Below are 17895 nucleotides of genomic sequence, written 5' to 3' on the forward strand. Positions count from 1 at the left end.
TTGGAAAAGTAAAAACTGGACGGAAGTTGAAACAACATTAAAGTAAATAGAACCATATATAACTCCATATCCGAATTCCGGCTATGCCAGAACCGGGATATCTCCTCCGCTTTATCTCCTAACTGAAATATATAACCCGGGTTCGTTCTGTTGTTGGCCTTCCCTATACGGTTTTGGACTTTCATTGATATGGATCGGTTTAATGACCGCGTGATATATGTCCCTTCTTGGATTTTTGATGCGGACGCTATGTTGGCGGCAGACCATACGAGATATATATGGATTTCGGTTTTTGCCTGGCATCGGAAGCTCTATCCGTACTGTAATGGCAAAATATGGAAGCATACACATATCTTTCATTAATTCTTCGCGATGACGTGGCTAGGTAATTATGGCATCCGTGCACAGCTACAGCTTTTTCTTTGACAGATACGCCATTGATCTTGTGTCTATATTTCATTATAATGTTGGTGTTTCGTGACGCCATCATCAGCAAACATGTGAGAAAAGACCTAGAGATGAAAACTGAGGGTATCTTTGAGATCTGATTTTTTCTATACTAATTCGTTAGAGGTTGAAAAATAGCAAGCAATTTTGAACAAACATACGAGCAAGAAAAGGACTTTTTCTACAACTGCTATGAAAAGTAGCGTATTCTTCACAGCTAACTCAATTTCAAAACTATGTATTGCTCATACTGTGGGAAATATTATTTCTCAGGGCACTTTGCCCACACCTCGCTTGGTAGACCAATGAAATTGGGCTTTTGAGTCGTTTCTATGGAAACGCAATAAATTAGCACATACTGTCAACGAAGGCCATTTTGATTTGAATCAAGTCTATTACTTGAATTATTGAAATTTGTGCAGTTGTAGGAAAAGTATAGTGTGCAACATATGGAGAAAGTCCAACTTTTCTCGCGAGTGTGGATTTTGTGGCACGAGCCTGAAAGGCGAGTGCCGAAAACACACGAGCGAATAAAGGACTTTCTCCACATGTTGCACACTATACTTTTCCTACAACTGCACAAATTTCTATAATTCAATTAATAGACTTGATTCAAATCAAAATGGCCTTCGTTCACATTATGTGCTAATGTATTGCGTTTCCATAGAAACGACTCAAAAGCCCAATTTCATTGGTCTACCAAGCGAGGTGTGGGCAAAGTGCCGTGAGAAATAATATTTCCCACAGTATGAGCAATACATAGATTTGGAATTGAGTAAGCTATGAAGAATACGCTAGTTTTCATAGCTGCTGTCATAGATTTTATTTCAGGATAAATCAATGGATGTTTAATTCATTGTCAAGAGAAAGGTATACCATTAACGATGGAAAACGATATCACCCAACTGGCCACTATATGAGTGTCTGCAAATTTCCACCATTTCTGTAATGATTTTAACAATTTATCGTACATGACGTAGTTTTCACTTGTCATATGCTATTGAAGCGGACTATTCGAAATGAAACCTCTCTTTGGAAAACCCTCCATTGTCCATAAACAATTTTCAAATCAGAAAACCTAATCCATAATAAAGAAAAAAACCAATATTTGTGGAAATTATTTCGTTTTATTTGATTTGAATCCCTGAATGAATATTCGATATAAAAAAAAAATTCCCTGTCCAACCAACCAATCCAATTTCCTTCATTATTCCGCAATTTTTCACGTCAACCGGGATTAAAAATTGTCAGGATATATCCGTAAAAGGGTTAATTGAAAATTATTAATCGCATAACAATGTCAATAGCGCAGCGATACGAAATTCCCGTCGGACTGACATATGTTGAGTCGATAAAAAAAAAGTTATGTGCGAAAAGTCTCATGCGTTCTCGTTACCGAAAGCGATGGACATGGCGTTCGTTCGAAATAATTGACGTTCCATCATCCATCAAATTCCTACAGGAGGACGTTCCCGATACAATTTATCTGTTCTTCCCAATATCGTGTTTTTTCGGCTAGTGAATTTCGATTTTCCAGAAAGGTTTTCCGCATAGTTGTATGAACATCGAACTATAGGGAGTTTTTTTTAGAGCTATAGAACTTTTAATTGCAATAAAACAACGATGGATTATTCGATTGACATGAATTTTATTTATCCGCAAGATAATCTTGTGGCATTACATTTTAAATATGATTTCTGGCATATGACCGCCACGGCTGGCTCGGAAGTAGTCCAATCAGGACGTCCAATTTTCGATGACTTTTTCCAACATTTGTGGCCGTATATCGGCAATAACACGGCGAATGTTGTCTTCCAAATGGTCAAGGGTTTGTGGCTTATCCGCATAGACCAATGACTTCACATAGTCCCACAGAAAGTATTCTAGCAGTGTTAAATCACAAGATCTCGGAGGCCAATTCACAGGTCCAAAACGTGAAATTAGGCGGTCACCAAACGTGTCTTTCAATAAGTCGATTGTGGCACGAGCAGTGTGACATGTTGCGCCGTCTTGTTGGAACCACAGCTCCTGGACATCATGGTTGTTCAATTCAGGAATGAAAAAGTTAGTAATCATGGCTCTATACCAATCACCATTGACTGTAACGTTCTGGCCATCATCGTTTTTGAAGAAGTACGGATTAATGATTCCACCAGCCCATAAAGCGCACCAAACAGTCAGTTTTTCTGGATGTAACGGTGTTTCGACATACACTTGAGGATTAGCTTCACTCCAGATGCGGCAGTTTTGTTTGTTGACGTAGCCATTCAACCAGAAGTGCGCATCATCGCTAAACAAAATGAAATGGACGTAGTGCGCGATACGTATTCCGCACAGAACCATTATTTTCGAAATAAAATTGCACTATTTGTAAGTGTTGATCAGGTGTGAGTCTATTCATGATGAATTGCCAAACCAAACTGCGAATAAATCACTTGACAGCTGTTAAATCGGTCGCCATCTTGAACAGTAATGCCAACTTAAAGTTATATACCTCGAAAAAAACACCCGTTATGTAAACATGTTTACATGTTGGAATGATGTACGTATTGAATGATTATACAGAATTCAATTTCTTGAGCATTTTTTGCTACCAAAATCGACAATAAGTTCATAAAGCAATCGATTCATTTTCATAACCCCAAAAAACTAACTCCCTCAAATTATACCACTTTCGTTGGTCCTCCGAGCCAGATAGAAGATCCGCTCAAAAATTCCATTTCTGCCCCAATCATAGCTCCGTTTTCCAATCCGGAAAGAATCATAGATCAATGGTGGCGTAACAAAGAGCCATACTGAATTATTGAGCGCAATAGTGAGGTCTAAAAGCGACGCCTTGGAGCTAAGAGTGTAGAACAATGGAATCACAAGAGCGGCAATAACTTAAATTTCGTCCATGAATACGTAGAGGGCCTCGGTAACTACCCCACTGTTTCATGATCTTAAATTTATGATGAGCCCGTGGAGACGCGGTCTAAGATAGGAGAGGATAGTTTTTCCGTCGTCTGAATACTGTATGAATAGTAAGGGCGTGATAGATCTCGGGAACCGGGACTCGAGACCTGTGGGATTTTTACGGGACGTGTCGCGGAAAATGTAGGGCCGTAATTTCGGGATCCACTGGAGGGAAGTACATGCACGAGGAGATAGATGGCGTTTCTTCGATGTTTCCGGGAATCCCCGAATTTATCTGGCGTATTCCTCATGGCGATTTGTTCGACGCGGTTGGCGTATGGTTGTGATTTATTATGGGTGTTCTAGTTTTCGTCGGTGGAGGGGGGGGGAATAGTTTGCTCTACTTGATTGGGTCGATTCGTTCATCTAATTTCGAATTAGATGAATGAAGTAACGGGTGTTTTTTTTTCGAGGTATATAACTTAAAGTTGGCATTAGGCTGTCAAGTGATTTATTCTCATTTTGGTTTGGCAATTCATCATGAGTAGACTACGCTTGCGAATAGTGCAATTTTATTTCGAAAATAATGGTTCTGTGCGGAATACGTATCGCGCACTACGTCCATTTTATTTTGTTTAGCGATGAAGCGCACTTCTGGTTGAATGGCTACGTCAACAAACAAAACTGCCGCATTTGGAGTGAAGCCGAGAGTGAAGCTAATCCCCAAGTGCATGTCGAAACACCGTTACATTCAGAAAAACTGCCTGTTTGGTGCGCTTTATGGGCTGGTGGAATCATTGGTCCGTACTTCTTCAAAAACGATGATGGCCAGAACGTTACAGTCAATGGTGATCGGTATAGAGGCATGATTACTAACTTTTCCATTCCTGAATTGAACAACCATGATGTCCAGGAGCTGTGGTTCCAACAAGACGGCACATCATGTCACACAGCTCGTGCCACAATCGATTTATTGAAAGACACGTTTGGTGACAGCCAAATTTCACGTTTTGGACCTGTGAATTAGCCTCCAAGATCTTGTGATTTAACACCGCTAGACTACTTTCTGTGGGGCTATGTAAAGTCATTGGTCTATGCGGATAAGCCACAAACCCTTGACCATTTGGAAGGCAACATTCGCCGTGTTATTGTCGATATACGGCCACAAATGTTGGAAACAGTCATCGAAAATTGGACGTCCAGAATGGACTACATCCGAGCCAGCCGTGGCGGTCATATGCCAGAAATCATATTTAAAATGTAATGCCACAAGATTATCTTGCGAATAAATAAAATTCATGTCAAGCGAATAATCCATCTTTGTTTTATTGCAATTTAAAGTTCTATAGCTCTAAAAAAAACACCCTTTACTTATAGGTTAAGTGTCATTCGAGGACAGATCCTCACGGGCATAGAAAGTACTGCGCCTGATTGGTTCTGATAGCTATGGCCTCAGTATTGGATACAGAAGGTTAAAAAAAATTAGAATATTATGAATTTCCAACAGATACGGAATACAACCTGCGAACCACCAATCTCTCCAGAGAAGCCTTCTTCCTGTCTCCGCCCTGTTTGATATCATCAAACATTAATTTGATGAACGCGACCTTTATGATCTCTCCGTCCCTCCTTCTTTTCCCTGGGCCGTTGACGCATCTTGTTTTTAAGCATAACATATTATACCCCCAGGAAATCTTGGTTTCGGTTTCTTCCGCAAACGTGTACGTTTTTCTAGGTTATGATGTGAAATGAAACCGTTGTTGAGTTTTCCCTGGATATATGGCCGCCGTTGAAAAATGAGAAAGAATCGCTGCCGTCGTGTTGTTTTCCTCAAAGTGTACACAGAGTGGTGGAACTTTTCTATCCCGGCAATTTTCTTCCTGAGGCGTGAATGCATTTTGTTTTTGGCGCATTTGAAATATTGGGTGCATGGGAATTGCTGCGGACAACGCTTGCAGATCGCCAACTTTGTTTTGGTCTTCTTCTATTTTTTTTTCTTCTTTGGTTCTTTATGTGAAAACCGCATAAAAATCAGTGATTTGTAAGGAGAAATTCCGACAATTTCTTTCTGTTTCCTCTTAAGGGTAGAATTCGAGAGATTAATGTTCGAACAGTCCAAGGCTAGATGCAACACGTACTCAGAAAACTGCGTATTATTGAAGACCATGGACCTTCAAACATTAATAGAAGGAACGGAAATCGCCTTGTAACTGATGCATTTGTTTTGATACCAACATTCGTCACTCCTTGTCTGACGAGACACTATAGCAGTAGCGTAACAGAATCTGATTAATTTCGAAATTATCAATTCATGCTCAAAAATAATTTACAATGTGATTTATTCATAAAAATTCTTTCGTGTTTCAAAAGGGTCAATGTTTTTCTCAGTTTAATCATTAAGCTATTGTGAAGTTATGAAAAAAGGAATCCTGATAAAGCAAACAATCAAATCAGGATTCTCCACGCCTATGTTTCTCACACAAAATCGGCTAGCTCGATTGTGATTGGCGACACTAAACTTCCATCTCTCTTATATTCGGGATCGAGCACAAATGTTTACTTTCCATTCCTTCTATCTATATTCTAAAATAAAACGATACACACTTCAATAACGCATCGAAATTGTTAGAATCATTACAAAAATGATGGAAATTTTGCAATCACACTACGCAATAGTTCAATATTCAATTCTTGGAATACTTCTAGAATGAACGCAGCCATTTTATGCCTTCTTCTGCAGTACTAAAATTGATAATGAGTTCAACAAAGCAATAAATTCTTACCTCAAAAAATCAATTTCCGCGAATTATACCACTGTCGTTGGTCCTTCGAGCCGAATAAGTGGTGCACAAATGTTTTCTTTCCGTTGCTTCTATCTACAGAGTGACCACTTTTTTAATGGGATTGTATGGGTAACTTTAAAACCATAAAAGTTAGAAGGTCGTTCAAATTGAGGAAAAGATGCATGCATAGAAGCATTATCAAGCAGTTCAAACAAATCGAGATTATCAGGAACGGTTATTGAGATATCATAAGAAAAGTAAATTCTGTCATTTTGAAATTTCTTAATTCAAATATTATCCAAAAATGTTACAGGAATTTTTTATTCGAAAGTAAATTATTCTCAATTTGACGTAATCAGATTTCGTATCCAACGTTTCGTACTCTCTGGGCCACAATTATACTAAAGGTAATACAGATCCGACCCAAAGAAAATTGGATAAGGGTCCAAAACACCTGAAAATCTACTTTGAATGATATTGTATGACATATCGTTGAATTCAGCGTTAAAAGTTATTTCGAAAAAGTCATAAAATATGCAGGTCCGTATTGAGACAAATGAGGTTGAGGGTGGCCCAGAGAGTACGAAACGTTGGATACGAAATCTGATTACTCCAAATTGAGAATAATTTACTGTCGAATAAAAAATTCCTGTAACATTTTTTGATATTTGAAATAAAGTGGGAAAAAAAGAAAAATCAAAATGACAGAATTTACTTTTCTTATGATATGATATCCCGATAACCGCCCCTGATAATTTAGATTTGTTTGAACTGCTTGACAATGCTTCTATGAATGCAACTTTTTCTCAATTTGACCGACCTTCTAACTCTTATGGTTTGAAAGTTACCAATACAATCCCATTAAAAAAGCGGCCATCCTGTATATTCTAAGCCATGGACATTTACATTTGATGAAAAATATGAAATTTGTAGCATCAGAGACAGTCAAACGTATATAAAAATTGTAAAGGTATCTAGATACCCAATCTGTGTACATCCCGACCGGCAATCGCAGAGAAGACCGACAACTCCTCGAAGAACGAAGCCGATAAAAAGCGTATCAGATGTCCACCCATCGAACCCATCGCCAAGGAACCAGCCAACGCTTCGCCGGATGCGAATCAAGTTCCACGGTCCCATTTCCGTCGTTTTTCTTCTCTCCTCAACCTGTCCGGGCAAACCTGTTCCGCGTGCCTCCAGAATCTGGTTCTCGCCTCGTCTCTCACCCTGCCCTCCCACCGCTCGATCATTCAACCTCGCGTATATTCATTCAATAAATAGATAATCGACTCGACTACTGTTAGCTCGAGATGTTGGAGCAGTTCTGCTGCCGGTTAACGGATTTGGCGTTGGTTGATTGGTGGACTTTGTGTGGATTTTATAGTCCACTGGTTTTATTGAAAAGCAGGTACTGATCTCGGAATTGGAGATACCCAGCTGAAAGCCCATATAAACTTGTATTTTGACATACTGAAAGTTGTCTCAAAACCTACTATTAAAATCTTAAGTCAAAGATCATAAAAATCTACCTTTTTTGCGAATTTCTCGTTTCCTATAGGTTTTTTGCTATTTGTTGTCATAATCAATATTGTAGAAGATAAAATTCCCTACAACTTTTGTTTCGAAAGTTTCTCTATACGTTGAATCGTTCAAGAAATAGAGGGCGCAGGTTTTGTCAACCTAGGATATTTGAGTTTTTCCACTACCACCTATATCTAGGAGGCTTTCTCTTATCCACCCCCAAAGAATGCTCTCGATGGGAGCCAGCAACCCCATATGGACCAGTGCCATACCACTTTTTTCTCGTTAGTAGACAGAAATTAAAAGGAAACGTACTCAAATGCAAAAAATATCTTTCACCAAGATAATGGTTCTAGTCACAAATAGATGGTCAAATTGCTCTTCCAGATGCTTCACCGCCCAGCTCATTCTCCAGATCTGGCCTCCAGTGATTCCTAGCTTTTTGCAGAGCTCAAAAAATGCTCTAGGAAAAGAAATTTGACTGTCATCAAGAATGACTGCCGAATTTGAAGTCCATTTCGAAAGCAAAAAAGAATCTTCGTACTGGGAAGATATTAAAAAGTTGGAGTACATGTATCCTGAAAGTGACTATGTTGACGAATTAAGTAGAATTTTCCAGAAAAAATATGTTTTTATTGATTAGACTTCTAAGTGAAGCGTCTTCAGAATTTTTTTTAAATAAAAACTTCTCTAGTCTCTCCTATAATCAACTGCTCTAGAAGTGTTGGAACCGAGGTTGGAACTGAAATATACCTCAACGCAGTGATGGTTAGACCCAGCCTGAGGAAACATGATAGATCATCCCCATTTCTCTTAATAGTTCAATAGTTATGATAAATTAAATATGTTTCCCAAATACTAAGACAGGTTTCCTACATGATATATTCTTCTTCTTCAGGTGCCATCTCCTCTCAGAAGGTTGGCTATCAAAATGGCTACCTTCATCTTTGACACTGCAGCCCTAAACAACTCAACAGAACTGCACTTGTACCATTGTCTCAAGTTGTTTCCAGGAGATTCGCCTTCTTCCGATGTTCCTTCTTCCCTGTATCTTTCCCTGTATCACTATCTGCAATAAGGTATATTTCTCCCCTGTCAGCACATGACCCAGATACTGCTACTTTCCAATCTTCACCCCGTTCAGTATTTCTCTCTCTTTACCCATTCTTTTGAGCACTTCTGTATTTCATACTTTGTCTATCCACATGTTATATCAACCTCCAATAAAATGAGTGTTTCTTGATGATATGGAAAAGTCACTCAGGTTTAAGAGATAAAAACACAGTTAAGTAACTATTCACGCTTTTAAAACCAAAACTCTCACTTTATCACAACATTCCACTGTTTGTAATAAACGGGATAACTTTAAGAATTGACTTCACTGTATAAAAAATTTGAATGCGATTATTTTGAAGCATTTTTCACCGGATACCTCACTGATGAATACTACGCTTCAAATTGAAATGGAATATCCGGTATATCCTTTGTAGTAGTTGACAACATATCAACAATAACCTCATGAATAACTGCATTTCACCAGCATTTTAGATGTTTGAAGAACAAATAGTGATGATGTTACATTTGTTACCTTAATGTTTTCATCCAGTATGCTAGACTTTTTGATTTGGTAAGAATGTGCAGCAATGTTTCACACCTTAAACAACTTAACTATTTCCAGTATGGTCTGAAGATTCATTTCCCTGTGAGGTCATATTGTAATTGATTTTCACAGGATTTTAGGAAAGTGGGTTATACAAAACTAAATCCAACTAATGCCAACGTATCGCGGATATATTTCCACTTCTTCATGGCTACAAGAGAGAAATTTACGAAGATTAAATAATGTACAATTATTTTTTCAGTTAACATTAAATTATCAATTTCTTAAACTGCTTCGAAACAAATTCTAAACACACATGTACAATAAAAGATTATAAAAATATATTGATCTGAATTCATATTAAAATTCATAGAATCGATTTTTTTTTATATTTATCTTGTTCCAGACTGACAAAAAACCCTCTCGACTTCACCATAAAACAACGCTCTGTATTTAAACGAGTCGTGATAACCAACGGCGCAATTTGGACCAGACCGCCTCTACCCAAAATCAAATCCAACTTCCTCTCCTCCCCCCTCGTCTTTATATCTGTCATTTTCCCTTATTCGGTAATTTTCTGCGGCATTATTTTCGTACGAAGGACTCCGGTCCCGTATCTGATCAAATGACGCACGAAATTATGCCGGGAAATTACCATATTTACGAAAAGACCGACCGCCGTACGATGCGTTATCCTGATTTCCGTGGGGTCCCCCAGCTCGCCGACGTTTCGTATCTCGGGAGGGATCTTCAGGTACCGTTCACCTCTGGACCGATTTGCGTACGAGTCGGATCGGATTTAAGTCGATTTGGGCCGTATAGGTGAGCAGGTGGGCTGTATAAGCGAAGAGTTGTTCGAATCTGTTGATATTTATGCAGATCAAAGAATGCCGCATAGTACAGAAAACTTTAACGGCCGATAGTTCAAAATACTATGGAGTTATTCACAAATGCAGACACTCTCCTATTCCGAATGTCCAAATGGTATTCACAAGCCTGGTTTAAGTATCGGACGATAGTTCGGTCTCTAGTGTTTGATCTCTTTTTGGCGCGCTGCACATTGGAGAAACACGTTTTATGAATCTGGTTTCGTGAAACAATTTTCCCACCACTGAAATATCTAAAGTAAACCTTCCAAGCGAAGAGTACCAAAGAAATACAGAATCTAGAAAGGCTTTAAAGATGTTACGTCTTTATCAGACAGAGGTTGCTTGCAAATTATTGAATGGCTTCGTACAAGCTAGAATTGTTTTAGAATAGTTTAGTTAGTTTTATGACTAGATTCCTAAACAAAGGCTTAGTGAACATTCAATTTAACCTTGAGGTCTCTTGTGCTCCCTATTAAAGCTGTTCTCCTGTATGCATCATCTACAGCTCACCTTCCGGTTGGAGATTTCTAATGAACTCCACTATCTGGGATGGTTTCAAGGAGGGTACTTCCTCACTTCCACAAGTTTCTAGTCCAAAGCAGCTTGCTATGACAGGGCAGTCTGTGATCGACCAGATGTTTCTTCATCCTTCTCATATAATCTACACTTGTTAGTTTCTGTTGAACCATCGGTTGAACCCGGGGTTGAACCTCATTTTGTGCTTTTTGAGGCGATTGTGTCCAGAGAGAAGATGGAGCTTTTCCTTAGTGAAATTGTTGAATTAGGATAAATCTATAACTTTCACTTCCAAAAAATAACACAAATATTTTGAATGACAATATCCATCAGACGTCATCTATCCTCCTCCAGTTTCCCTCGAAACATTATCATCCCACTAACCCTCCTCTCATCTCAATATCAAGCATAATAATCGACAGAAACAAGAGAAATCCAAGGCACACAGCTTCACCGCGTACGCCGACAGATGTCGCTGTCGATATAACCTCGCTCCGACCTGTAATAACATGCCAGACCGCGGCCGTCGGCAACATGTTACCATAAACCGTACTGCGTGTTTTATCCCGTTTATGATGTCACCTCACTTCTGATTCCAGACCGCCCGATCTGACGGGACGTCATACATAGACATTAACGCGTCCGCAAAGTGAACGCGGCTTGCGGTCGCATATACATCGGTATCGACGACGATGCGACGTCTAACCTGACGTCGAACTAATGGCGCTTTGATTTAAGGTTATGTCACACGCGGATTCGGACGCTGCGGTTGCGGTGGAAGGGTGATATGGTCTAGATATGGAGGTATATGGGGATGGTGATTAGTTAGGTGTCGTGTATAGGTCGGTGGATGGCATTTTTTTGTGAAGGAAACGAGAGACACTGCGAATTTTGCGCTATGATTTAGTATTTCCATGTTCCAACGTAAAAGTTCATGATACGTGTGAAAAATATTCACATGCATGGATTAGCTTGGAACAACATTTAGGTTTTGTTGCGTTTGAGTAGAATAAAAAAGAAAAATAAGTTCCGCAAATGTTTCCTCAATTTCAGTTGGATCGGATTTTTTTCAATCTGGACTTCTGCCAGTCCAATATTTGGTTTATTTTCCTTTGGTCGCGCTCCTTTTGAATTAGAAGCATTTCGATGGAAAAAAACACTTTATCCCGAAAACGACATTCAAACAATAAATTTAGGATAATATTGTCAGAATAGTTACAACGGAGCTGAAAGATTCAAAAATATGTGAAACCCGAGCAGAAACCCTTAGAATATTAATAAGAGGAACGAAAATCGCCTTGTACTGCATTAGTTTTGATGCCAACATTCGGCACTCCTTGTCTGACGGGACAGTATAGCAGTAGCGTAACAAAATTTGATTAATTTCGAAATTATCAATTGATGGTCAAAAATAGTTTACAATGTGATTTATTCATAAAAATTCTTCAGTGTTTCAAAAGGGTCAATGTTTTTCTCAGTTTAATGATTTAGCTATTGTGAAGTTATGAAAAAAGGATTGCTGATGAAGCATTCAACAATAAAATCTGGATTCTCCACGCCTATGACTCGCACACACAATCGGCAAGCTCGGTTGTGATTGGTGACACTAAACTTCCATCTCTCTTGTATTAGGGATCGAGCACAAATGTTCACTTTCCGTCCTTCTATCTATATTCTAAGGTAAAACCAAATATCTCATCTTCATTTTGAAACTAATACAACTTTTAACAATAAAGGCATGATAAGTACGAAAAAGACGCATCCTCATTTTTCTAAGCAGTCAGAAAACTGGTCCACCCTTCAAATTTGCATCGTCCCTCTAATCTTAATGAAACGGCCAGCAGTCCATTCATCGTCTCGGAAGAGACTCCCCATTCAATCTTCTTATCGGTCCATCTCTGCATTGAACAGATAAGGAAGATGGATGGCCGACGCAACTTGGCCAACTTCCAAATATCTTCCACCATATTACCATTAATTGGCTGCATAGTGTGCTGCCCGTTTATATTGCAACCAGCCACTGTCCGTAAGGTTCCTTGGCTGTCACTGATTTATAGAAATTAAGGAGGGGGTATCTCGGAATTATTAATGTCTTCAGAGCTATCAGAAATGCAAACGGCAAGATAATGGGGATTTTTGGATAGAGATGAAATGAGACAGCTTCAAAGAATTTCTGTTTCAGTGTGCGTCGAAGTATTTTGGATTTCATATTAGACGAAGTTAGGTGGGAATCTTCTTATGGATCACAAATAATAATGCAGTGACATATGCTTTCAAAAATTTTGCAATTTTATATTTGCAATATAAAATATTATTATTCTAAACTCAAAGGTTACGAGAGCTGAGAATCGAGAGAAATGTCAAATGTAAAGGCTGTATGCGCCATCTGAAACTTACGCGATCTCTTGAAATCAAGTAGGTAAAGGGTGTTTTTTTTAGAGCTATAGAACTTTAAATTGCAATAAAACAACGATGGATTCTTCGATTGACATGAATTTTATTTATCCGCAAGATAATCTTGTGGCTTGTAACACCCGTTACATTCATAAAGATTTAGTGAAATTATGGATTTGAAAATATATCACAATCCGACAACATAATCTAACCATGTTGGGGACATGTAAAAATTGCGTATACTCCGTCTATCTATGTTCATTACTCTGTGGCCTCTTTCTATTTTTTCACAGTAGTCACAGACTACTCCACTCAATTAGAAATTGCGGTTTTTTCTTTTTTCACGTTTTTCCTGGGTAACTAGAGTTTTCACTGTAGGTATAGGGTTTTCCATAAACGTATAACAGACATCGCAGTCAATCACCCTGTATAAACGTCTAGAAAGAGCCCATCATATGTTCATTTACCCTCTTTAATTTTTATTATTTCTATAAGTGTCACTTTTACCTCTGACTGCGAACGTACAAAATGTCCTATTTTTTAAGCTTTCATGAAGTATATCAACAATTCACACTATTCAAAGTGTACGTAGTTGACTGTTTTTAATGCAAACTTCTTGAATTTCCCAATAAATTCGTCATTCAAAAACACAATTAACGGATAAAGTCCACCATACACCACTCAATCCGAACTAAAGCATGCCACACAATACCCAATCGAACTCGACGAAGCGAAAAACTGCCAATTCGCTGCAGTACTTTTCCCAACTCCGGAGCCAGGCGGTAACCCTGCACATCCTCCCGGAAATTCTTCCAATCTCATTATGCACCGGCTCCGGAATCCGGGGCGCTCCGATATAGAGGGGACCCGCGTTTTATTCCGTTAACGTTGTTACGGGGCGGAACCGGATGAATATTCATCCTATAGATTCCTGAACTTTAACGAGACTGCCGATAATTTTTCACCCGGTGTTTTTCCTGGCCGAATCCAAGTTTTTCGCGCGCGTCCCCCGATCATGAATATTGAAGAGGTGCAGAGACTGCTGGTGCGCCGCAAGGACGGCATTACGATCCGCAATAAAAATCGTGAAATATGAGGCCGAATGCGATCGTTTACTCGTTAAACACGTTCTGCGAGAAGCCTTTAAAGGGCAGCGAATAATTAGGGAGGGGCGCTACGACCAATTGAACGGATGCTGTTGGCGCGAGAAGAAAAATTGATATGAAACAGGTCGGGACTAATGGAGGAGAAGTTCATATGTTCGTATGTTTTACCTTGATAGTTCGAATAAGATGCATAGAAAACCTGGTGTGTACTGATACCTTTAAATCTTTCAGACAAAACGGGAGATTTCTCAGATTTATGACGGGTGTTTTTTTCGAGGTACATAACATTAAGTTGGCATTACCATTCAAGATGGCGACCGATTTAACAGCTGTCCAGTGATTTATTCTGTTTGGTTTGGCAATTCATCATGAATAGACTCACGCCTGAACAACCCTTGCAAATAGTGCAATTTTATTTCGAAAATAATGGTTCTGTGCGGAATACGTATCGCGCACTACGTCCATTTTATTTTGTTTAGCGATGAAGCGCACTTCTGGTTGAATGGCTACGTCAACAAACAAAACTGTCGCATTTGGAGTGAAGCTAATCCTCAAGTGTATGTCGAAACACCGTTACATCCAGAAAAACTGACTGTTTCAAAAACGAATATGGCCAGAACGTTACAGTCAATGGTGATCGGTATAGGGCCATGATAACTAACTTTTTCATTCCTGAATTGAACAACCATGATGTCCAGGAGCTGTGGTTCCAACAAGACGGCGCAACATTTCACACAGCTCGTGCCACAATCGATTTATTGAAAGACACGTTTGGTGACCCCCTAATTTCACGTTTTGGACCTGTGAATTGGCCTCCAAGATCTTGTGATTTAACACCGCTCGAGGGGGTAATCACTCCGTGAAAAAGATACATCGATTTCGGAAATCATCAAGATTTCGGGCGATTTCGGAGGATTTCGAGGGATTTCGGAGGGATTTCGGATGATTTCGGGGATTTCGGAGAATTTCGGCGATTTCGGAGGATTTCGGGCGATTTTGGATGATTTCTTTATTAAAAATACGCGAATAATCGTTTAACTTCTGTGTTTTGATAAATGAACTTAATTTCACAGCATTCAGACAATTTTTCAATTCAGAAAAATTACATCCTCGAGCGGGACTCGAACCCAGAACCTCCCAACTAAAACTCGAACTAGTTATTCGGAGGTTGTGGGTTCGAGTCCCGCTCGAGGAGGTCCTTTTTTCTAAATTGAAAAATTGTCTGAATGCCGTAAAATTAATTTCATTTATAAAAAATATTGCATCTTTGGAAATGTTGAACAAATAATAAAAAAAATTAGATTTTCAACTCCTAACAAAAACAATATTATAGCAAATGCTCTATTTGTCAAATTGGTAATTTTGATAATTCGGAAATTTCATAGCAATATTTGAATCACCACCGAGATCCCAACCAATAACTTATAACTATTTCAAATTTCAGTTCTCAGTATGTTTTCAGCATAGCAAATGACCACAAAATAATTTCGAGGAATTCATAATTAGTCTTTGAGCATATTTTTTTCCTGTTTTTTATTGCTGTGAATGAATTATTTCATATATTAACATATTCTTACCATCTTATAGACGTTCACTGTGTTTTGAGAAGATTTTATATTCATTAACGATTTTCACGAGATACCTCTATTCTGAATAAATCATATTTTTTCGAACTTTTTCCAATTTCAAAAGTTCATAAAAAAAGAATGTTAGATGTGACAACTTTGAGTGATACCGCATATTAAAGCAAAAATTTATGCTCTTTTTGAAAATCTAAACAATTCATTCCGATTCATTTTAAATTCGAAATACAAAGTAATATTTTTAACCTGAACACTTTGAAGTAAATGATATCTCTCTGATTCAATCTCGGTATATGTCATCCCAAATTTCTTTAAATTCCACCGACAAGTTTGGTTCTTATTTTGATTTAATTATTTCCATGAATATGAAAATCCCTCGGAAAATCCCCATGTAGCTTTCCAAGGAAAGACAGAAATTGATTTTTTTCCGTCGATCCGTACTCACCTAGCCCTACTCTACCTCTTATATTTATTCAATTCTTTTTTTTTAATAACAGTATGTAGATACAATTACTTCCGGGACACCCTGTATATTCAGCTCGACCCCGATCTCCTTTGTATCGTCAAATTCAATGACCGCTTAGTTTCGAAATCCGAAATAATTTCTTCATCAGCATCTCTATCAGATCTCATTGAAATCATAAATTCCAAATTTGCCTTTTTCCTCGTCTACACACTCTTCTAAATACTTCCACTTGATTAACTCAAGAAAAGAAAATCGTGCTAAAACTGTTACCTAACCTCTGAATATGTAACAAACGTGAGTGCCTTAGCCACTGCGCACACTCTATTGGTTGCGAGAAATGCGATTTCGATGAATGATTGCGGGATTTCGAAGCGATTTCGGGATTTCGAAGCGATTTCGCGATTTCGCTAGCGATTTCGGGATTTCGCTAGCGATTTCGGGATTTCGGTGGTGATTTCGGGATTTCGGAGATGATTTCGCGATTTCGGTGGCGATTTCGGGATTTCGGATGATGATTTCGGGATTTCGGGGTTCAGAATTACATCGATTTCGGAAGTGATTACCCCCTCGACACCGCTAGACTACTTTCTGTGGGGCTACGTAAAGTCATTGGTCTATGCGGATAAGCCACAAGCCCTTGATTATTTGGAAGACAACATTCGCCGTGTTATTGCCGATATACGGCCACAAATACTGGAAAAAGTCATCGAAAATTGAAAGTTCAGATTGGAATACATCCGAGCCAGTCGTGGCGGTCATATGCCAGAAATCATATTTAAAATGTAATGCGACAAGATTATCTTGCGGATAAATAAAATTCATGTCAATTGAATAATCCATCGTTGTTTTATTGCAATTTAAAGTTCTATAGCTCTAAAAAAAACACCCTTCATAATAATTGATATATGTTTCCTCTATCTATGTTCCATACTGTGAGAAAGAAACTAAAAGTCGATGTTTCTGTAACTAAATTTAACACTTCACGAATCGGCTATGAATTTGGGCTTTCAAAAATGAAACCTCTTATTGAAAAACCCTAAAATATTCCAAAACCCATAAAATACGGACCCAGAATCGACACTTCCACTCTATCGAAATTCAAACGCTAGCCAAAAAAACAACTAGGAAAACCCTAGCCGATATTTCACACCCCTCACATTCTCGCAATTCCCCAATATAACGCAGTGGGCTGGGGAAAGTTCTCCTAGCCCAAAATCTCGACGAAATGACGACCTACAAAGGGCGTTCTTCCTAACCGAATTTCTTCGGCGGCAAAGCGATAAAAAACGAAAGGGAGAGAAGGAACTAAGTGAAGTTTTTATTGCCATAAGTTCCACCTTCGTGTTTGCCCCGTAGTTTTTCTTCTCCTCTTGCGACGCCGGCCGTCGGCTAGCGTCCGAAACCGCATTTTTGCCGAAGGGAGAGGGCGAATGGAGAGATTAAGGTCTAAACGGGCGGCGGAAAATCGAGAATGAAACAATCTAATCGTCTGATTTATACGTCAACAACTCGAGATTGTGTCCGGCGGTCTTGGGAGATACGAGGTATTAATTTTTTTTTTTTCAGGGGTTGGAAGAGAAGTGCAGGAGAGGCTTGTTCTATTGGTTGTTTCTTCATTTCTGAAAGAAACAATCAGATTCACCACTTTTTTTTAAATTCCTGTTTGCATAGATGATTAGAACAGACAAGTTAATCTTGTAAAGGGTGTTTTTTTT

At 38.7% G+C, this 17895-nt stretch overlaps 1 protein-coding gene across 1 annotated transcript in view; it reads right to left on the reverse strand.

Moving 5' to 3' along the window:
• LOC123672776 (nephrin) overlaps positions 1-17895 on the reverse strand; it is an 84477-nt gene that overhangs the window by 57964 nt on the left and 8618 nt on the right. The gene's annotated exons all lie outside the window — the stretch shown is intronic.

Source organism: Harmonia axyridis, chromosome 2 (genome assembly GCF_914767665.1).
Source record: "Harmonia axyridis chromosome 2, icHarAxyr1.1, whole genome shotgun sequence".
Classification (NCBI taxonomy): Eukaryota; Metazoa; Arthropoda; class Insecta; order Coleoptera; family Coccinellidae; genus Harmonia; species Harmonia axyridis.